General features: G+C 33.7%; 1 protein-coding gene across 1 annotated transcript in view; it reads left to right on the plus strand.

Annotated features, from left to right (window-relative positions):
• LOC102679861 (1-phosphatidylinositol 4,5-bisphosphate phosphodiesterase epsilon-1-like) overlaps window positions 1-8,080 on the plus strand; it is a 103,590-nt gene that overhangs the window by 58,148 nt on the left and 37,362 nt on the right. Inside the window, exon 5 of the mRNA XM_031509945.1 lies at window positions 7,455-7,747. The gene's annotated coding sequence lies outside the window, so the exon portion shown is untranslated. The remainder of the gene's footprint in view (window positions 1-7,454; window positions 7,748-8,080) is intronic.

An 8,080-nucleotide genomic window follows, 5' to 3' on the forward strand; every position in this document is an offset into this window, starting at 1 on the left:
AAATATTCGATACCAGTGGGGCAAATTAATTTGGAATTTTTACACGTGAAAGATGATTTTCGGAATTTTAAAAATGGTAAATTTTTAGTTAAACGATGGAAGCAAGAGTGACCGCGAGTAATTTAATAATTGAAGGCATTAAAACGTTTAATTGAAGATGGATCTCGTTTCAGCCGGGTGGACGAACAGTGGAAAGATTAAATTCCGCTAATACTACTGACCACAAATATTTAAAGAGGATTGAAAAAGGTGTCGAGATTAGGGAAATTAATTCCCAGTTTTTCGCGAGGGAGGAAATCGCGTTGATCTATCCCTTTCTCTCGATTTTTAAAAGTAAAAATGTATATTCATAACGTAAGTTGAAAAGCAGCGGTCGACTAAAACTTGCGCGAACCGAGGTCAAAAATGAAAAATTTCGCGCATTCGATGCAGCTTCGACAGAAAAATGATCAACATTAGCATACCGGAAAGGAGTTCTTTTTCACCGATGATAACATGCAACCAAGAACAATGTAACGTAATATCGTACCCGTTATATTCTTATATCCCCCAGCATCCATAATCGCGTTTCTTATGCCGTAATTTTCAATGTTTTACCAATTTATGTCAAGAACAATATTTATCAAAGTAAAAAGCATGGAAACGAGAAAAATTCCCTTTTCACTGTTAATGAAACTTACCTATTTACTTACTAGCTTTCGATCGAACAAATACTTAATAAACACGCGATTCGTTGTACAAATCAAACAATTGGAAATTTCTCTCGAGTTAAGAAAATTTACCACCACGACTATTAAATACCCGTAATCGTGTATCCTTGAGAACACCATAGATTCAACTGGCAACAAGTTTGGTTCAACATCAGAGTCAGAATCATTTAACTTGGGCACGTGTAAACCTGTGTAACTACTTACTTCCTTTCCACGGCTAGCTCCTATCTCTTTTGCATAGTTCTACCCCGTAGTATCTACCCTCCGTCACTCGGGGACGTGTGCACGCATACATTTGCCATTTGTTAATCTAGTTGGAGCGTTAATGTACGCAGAAACACGAAAGCTGAAAGCAACGAGGCTCACCTACCTCGAACAGGTTATGCGATATAGACAGTTCCATCGACCGCCCCACATATTACACGTCTTTCCCTCGTTTTCCTCATACCCTCTGTCCGAACTACGGTCAATTGGCTTCCGTCTACTCGCAGATATATGTGGGTGCATGTGCACATTCAACTTAGATATCTACTGCAAATATTCGCTGCAATTTTCTTTCGAGGTAATCTTTATTTTATATATATATTCGAATGTTGTAATATTTCTCTTTTTTCAAATTTTATTTTTCATAATATACGATTATTATAGATGGCTGTAAGAATTATACAAAGAAAGGAGAAACGTGTATATCTGGAATTGATTTTATTAGATTGCCTGTGAAATAGTCAATTTCATTAAACTGTAAAATTATTCAAAAAATAGATGACTAGATTGTATCGTCGAGACTGTTTAATAATTTATCAATTATTTCGTTGCAAAGAAGCATAATTAATTAATATACCTCGTCATTTTAAAAAATCGAGCATTAAAAAGCTTACAACGTTAAGAAATAAAGGAAAACGTTATAAAATGTCAAAATTCTCTTCCAATAAGAATTCGATCATCCGCAACGAGTTGAAAAAAATATTTTAATTCTTAATCTTTTCGCGTTATCTCCTTTACCAAAATTAATAGTCGGTTCACCGGCAAAGTTCACTCTGCCAATTTCAAAGGGAAAAACTTTGCGATTCGTATCCTTTTATAAACTTGCCACGCGGAACTCGCGAAAACTTTAAACTTTGTCTGGGAGGGGATGGGGGTTAACCTCGAGGAATAATATTAATATTTTCAGGATGGGCGACACAATTTTTCCCTCGATACATCTCACTCCCTCTACACTTTGACGCGTCTCTCCTCGTGTCGATGCTGGAAACATTGTTTCGAGGGAGGGGGAAAAAAGTCACGGCATGATGAGATTTAACCGCGATTTCATAAAAGCTTTTTTCGTTTCGCGATGCGCGCGTGGAGGTGAAAGAGGGTACCGAAGGAAACCGAGGAAAGGCGGGTTTAACGCATTCAACTCTTGGTAAAAATACGAAAATGAGAAATAAATTTGCGATTTAAATGCGTTCGATTACCAGAATTATGTGATATTTGTTTTGATAAGTAAATCGTTTCGATTACTTTCTTTCTTTATATAGATTAGGTTAGTAGTTCTGGCGAGAGAAAAATTTTATTTAAATCATATATGTTGCAGAGAGGGTAAATTGAGTAGAGAAAGATCGATTATTATAGAATATAAATTATTAAACGTTTTTTCGGAATAAATTTTATTCTAGATTTGCAGAAAAAGATTTATTGATTTGATCATTTTTTTTAATATATTCCTTGACGAAATTTTCTTGACTGAGTTAATAATTAAATTGAGAAGAATTTTTCTCGTACGAGTTATTTTAAATATAGCGAATTATTAAGTTGAAAAATCGGGAAGAATTGTACGATTCGGATGCACACGCTTGAATAATTGAAAATCTTGAATTCGCGGTGATCGGTGAAGTGGAGAAGTTGAGTATTCCTCGAATTTTCTGCTCGGTTATGTCAGCTTTAAACGCGCTCGATATTGCACCATAATACCTGCAGCGTAAAAACTAGACTTGGTACTCGATGAGGAGAAGTGAAAAAGCGAACCCAAAATTCGGAAAATCAAGATGGAACTCGAACGTTTCGCGAATTTACTTAATAAAAAAGACTTTCGATTACGTCGGAGTAATCGTTATTTTGGCATAAAAATAAACTTTGTTTACTCGGCAACAAATTTGTAAATAGTAGTAAATTACAATATGAATTAGAACAAGTTCAGTTTGATTTAAGTTAAAGCGTGAAAATCACGATTGAATTTTTTCAAGCAGTTAATCTAACTAAATTAGCTACTTTTTAAGTAGTCAGAGTAAATAATTAGAATATTTATGAATATTTTAAGCATATATATTATATTTCTAATAATGTGAATTTTTTAAATTATTATTTTAAACTATTTCATATGGATTTTAATTTTATATTTATATTTTGAAATACATCTAAAATATTAAATTTTATAGAAAAGATGGGACCTCTTTCGAATCTTTATACAGTGAATCCTTATATTTTCCTCAAAACTCAAAGGGTACAATATTATATTTAAAAAAATATCAAAGATTTTCTTTGAACAAAATCCCCTTGTTCCCATTTACCACGTAGTATACAATCTTCTCGTCTCGATATGAATCGATATCGATATCGATATTTATCGCGCGAATAAAATTCTTTGCCCCGGATCTTAATACAATATTAAACATTTTCAATCTGAAATCCAGTGGTGGAACTGTCAAGTTTTATAAAAATCCTGGCCTCTACATAGATTTCCACAGTCAAAACCCCAGGGATATAAATTTTCAGCGTAAAAATATCTAAAAATCCCTTCCCTTGGAAAATTCCCTTGCACCATTTATACCACCGCAGATATCGGATCTTGGCATCGTTTCGAAATCGATGGTATTTATCGCATCAAAAAAAGAAACAAAAAAAAAGAAGAAGAAGACAAAGAAATCGAAGAAGAAGAAGAAGGAGAAAAAAACCTGACAAATCCGTGCAATTCGAAAAGGAAAGAAACGTATCCTTCCAATTAGTCAAGGTGGCGAGAACTTTGTTTCAATAAGAAGCACCGCCCTCGAGACTAATAAACCTGAAAAGTTACAGAACATTCTCCATCCCCGTGGAGAATTTCCTTGCCAACGTACGCCCCCCCACTTTCATAAAAATCCGTGGCGAAAAAACAGGACATGCGACACGATATCGCGCGGCACAAAGCGAAGTGCAAACGAGATAATAAACTTCTTCGGTTCGAAAAATCGAGGAGCTCGAGTGGAAAAAATTTCTCTCCTCTCTCTCTCTCTAACCCTTCCTCATTTCTCAAGATCGATCTTAATTTGCGATCCACGATGCGATGGATGGCCGTCCATCTTTACTTCTTCGTCTCGCAATTCGAACACGGTTTTGTTTTCTAAATGACTCGAGAAATGATTCGAACGAATTTCCCTGAAACTCGAGTAGGACGTTGATGGAGAATTCTGAAACGTTTTGGTCTAATCGTCTCGCCCACGCATAACATATCGTTCTGACCTTTGCTGTCGCCTTCTAGGAAATTGCTAGAGGAAGGTGAGGAATGTCAGCTGTTCCTGCAGTTTCCTCCCGTTTCCTTTTCACTCGTCGCTTTAGCTCGTTTCAATGGAAATTATTTCTTATTATAACGACACTTTGCTAGCACTTTTGAATTTTGTTAGTAGCGTAAATGAACATTTGGAATAGCGGAGAGATCGATTTTATCGATGTTATTGTTACATTCGATATAAATTTGATTAAGAAAATTTTAACGATTTTAAAATGGGGGAAAAATGCAAGAAAATTCGAAATCGATCGTATACACTATTGCAAATGAGAAGATAGATATTTGACTCGAAGCTTTTATATTTTTTAGAAGAAAACGTAACTGATATGTCATAAAATAAGAAATTTTCTAAAAGTAACATGTTCACTCTGTTCACAACTGTGCATTGAATGTATTAATTACTTGATCTTTCAATCTTTTATTTTCGAATTAACGTCGAATAATTTCATAAATTGGTTGAAATGAAGAAAATTTGTATTACATAAAAAAAATTTGTGTACATTTTATAAATGGATTAGAAAAATTTTAAATCCATATCCGATTCTATATTTTCATATTACCTTTAATAATATCGTTTTAAACGGTTCGTTTAATCTAAACAGCATCAATTGAATTATATGACCAGAAATAATTTATCTCCCGTTGGCTTCCCATTAATCCCTTCTTGCAAATTAGGGCATTTAATAGCAATCGGATGGCAATCGCTTGGAAACACTTGTGTGTATGTAGTAAGTGTTTTCGAGATTATATCAGGAACGAATCGGGCAGAGTGGCATAGTTTGTACGTGTATATAAAATCTTGACTTGTGAACAATAGCTCATTCTTGTGCAACAGTACTATCTCGAACGTGTAATTGCTATTGCTTCGCATAAATACAGCTCTCGTGAGGATATATTATATAGGTTTGTATTATCTATCACGTACATAACATTTCGAATAATTATATGTATGGAAGGAAGCATTAATAATCCGTGCATTCATCTGTGCAAACTATTTAAAATATGTAACGAGAATTTATACTTAAAGATAGATTTGAATAAATCTATATATAGATAAAATTGAAACGAGAAGAAAATTTCCTTTTTGTTTCTTTTATATCTACTTTTGATCGCTTGAACATTCATCTTTCAAATCTACATACACATCGATAACTTTAGAAAGTAATTCGATAAATTTGTTGTGAATATTTTATTTATATTTTATTTATATTTTATTATTATATTATTTATTATATTTTATTATATATATACTGATATTTAATTTTAAAATATTCACAACAAATTTATCGAACCACTTTCTATATCGAGGCACAAGTAGACAAGTAAGAGAAGCAAAAAGGAAATTTTCTTCCTCCTAATTATTATATATTTCTTCAACATCGATTACAATGCTTACAATTCTATCCGCTTAATTAATTCCAGTTTTATCATTAAAGATAAAACGAAGCATTAAGCAATTGCAATGAACGGCCGCAAACTTTAGAAAGTAAAATGTCTAATGTGCGTATTAAACGATTGTTAAATTTGAATAAAAATAAATAGAAGAAATCACGGAATTATAAATTTTTTAAAGAGATAACAAAGTGATAAATGGTCCCTGCGCGCGGCGTGAGAAAAACTTCTCTATGAAAATCACGTCCCTGATCATCTAGCCTTTTTTTTTCTCCCCCTACTCCCTTTTCTCTTCGGTGAAATTATCAGGAAATCGCGGGGGACAATATCGTTTCATAGGGATTCAAGATCGTCTTTAGCGTTTCCGCTCGACCGCACTCGGCAAAGTGTGAGCAAACAACTGAGAATTTCGATGGAAATGTCTAGCCACGATTCTAGCATCGACTACCTTTTTATTGCTCCGTGACCGCTACAAAGGATGATCAGTTCCATCGGCCAGAAAAGCGCCGCAGAACCATCACCTTTTCTTTTTTTTTTTTTTTGAAAAGGTTGCGTTGAAACCGGACGAAATTTCCAAATTAAATTTTCCCTTCCTTTCGTTAGAAATAATCGTGAGTTGTTGAAATTTCTAAACTAAACTTTCTTCTTTTCCTTTTTTGGAAATAATTTTTAATTGTTGAAATCGAAATTTCTAAAACCGAACTTTCTTTTTCTTTCGTTAAAAATAATCTTAAGTTGCAAGTTAATAGAATGCAATCCTTTAAAAATTTAATAAAATTCTCTCTTCTCGCGAAATGGCAAATTATTTTCAAAATATTCAAATCCATTTGAAGGAATAGCAAATCACAACAGGTAATCGTTAAATATTGAAAGAGCAACAAGAATATTAATTTATCGTGGATCGAGTCAAAAATTGTTTAAAAATTAAAGAGAAGAATGGAAAGAGAAGGAAAGAGAAAGAGGAGGGAGGGTAAGTAAATGGAGAATTTGTGTGTTTCAAAGAGATACCGGTTGATGTTTAATCCAGAAAGAACGACGAAACAGAAAATTAACATTGCTCCTCGGAGAATCGTTAAATTCACCACTGTACTCTGTTGACGACAGTTTGAAGCTATCTCTGGTAAGGCTCTCGTCTCGTTTTAAGGATTAACGAGTGGCTGTGCTTTCTACGAGTTCCTTCTGGCATTTGCCGGATATACACCAACCAATCCTTTGTACGACAGACGCATGTAGAGAACTAGAGAGAGAGACAGATAGAGAGAGAAAATAGTTTTCGTCGAAAATGAGATTGAACGTGTGGAAACGTTCAAAACGTTCAAACGTCACTTCGAACGTTATATCTATTGGATCAAAGCTAATGACGAAGAGCTACGTGGATAATTTAATTGATATCGAAACATTATTGGAACAAAATTGTTGTATAGATATGATATTGTTTAATGTGCGAGGACAATAACGCTTTGTTTCGTTTATATCGCATATACGTGAAATGTCGATTTAAAGGGCGTTAGGAATAGGTGTATTAATTAGCTAACATCTATGACGATTATTATTACGTTAATGAGAATATTATGTATCAATTGTGTAAAATGAATAAATAATATTTAGAATCCGATACTTACAATTTTTCATAATGAAATATTTTCATTCGATTTAATTAAACGAGAATCCGAAATGTAAATTTCATCACGAGGATAAATTTTGTCACGATTTTCTATTTTCTATTTTCGTCTCTCTCTCTGTTCATTCTCTTTTCACTTTTCTTCCACCCTTAGTTCGGCTGGTTACATCCACGCTTATTGATCGACTTTTCTCTCTGTGATTTTTAGGCCAATCGAAAAACGCGGTCGTTCTTAAAATACAAGAAAGGAGCGGAAAAGAAGAGGAGGAAAAGACGAAGGCTGTCCCAGTGATCCTGTTGGATAGAGGTCAATGGAGCCATCTTGATGCAGGCTGCAAAACTACGTGGGGATTACCCGTCGTGGTCGTCGGGCTGATTTCAACGGTGAACAGTGGCGATTCCACCCGTGGGTGGAAGCGCCGTTTTCATCACCGTCAACGGCGAACAGTACAGCCACTTCCGCTTCCTCCACCCCACGTGGCCGAACCATTACCTGATAAGGTTCGTGCAACAATTTAATAATTATTTCTCGAAGTATTAATCATACGACCTTTGATATCTTTCATTTATAGAAAACGATACTAGTTTGATTAAATATATAATTAAATTGATATAAAGTTTTTTGAAAAAAAGGTTAAATATACATGATATGGATATAGTGTAGTGAAAAAAAAATTTTTGAAATTTTTTTTTAAAAAAGATGTACATTCTTTAATTATATCTTTTCGTTTATAAAAAATGATTCTAGTTTAGATTAAATATTTAATCGATTAACAATTAAAGAAATGTGGTATATATATATATATATATATATATATATATATATATATATAT

Source organism: Apis dorsata, unplaced genomic scaffold (genome assembly GCF_000469605.1).
Source record: "Apis dorsata unplaced genomic scaffold, Apis dorsata 1.3 scaffold_194, whole genome shotgun sequence".
In the NCBI taxonomy this organism is placed as follows: domain Eukaryota; kingdom Metazoa; phylum Arthropoda; class Insecta; order Hymenoptera; family Apidae; genus Apis; species Apis dorsata.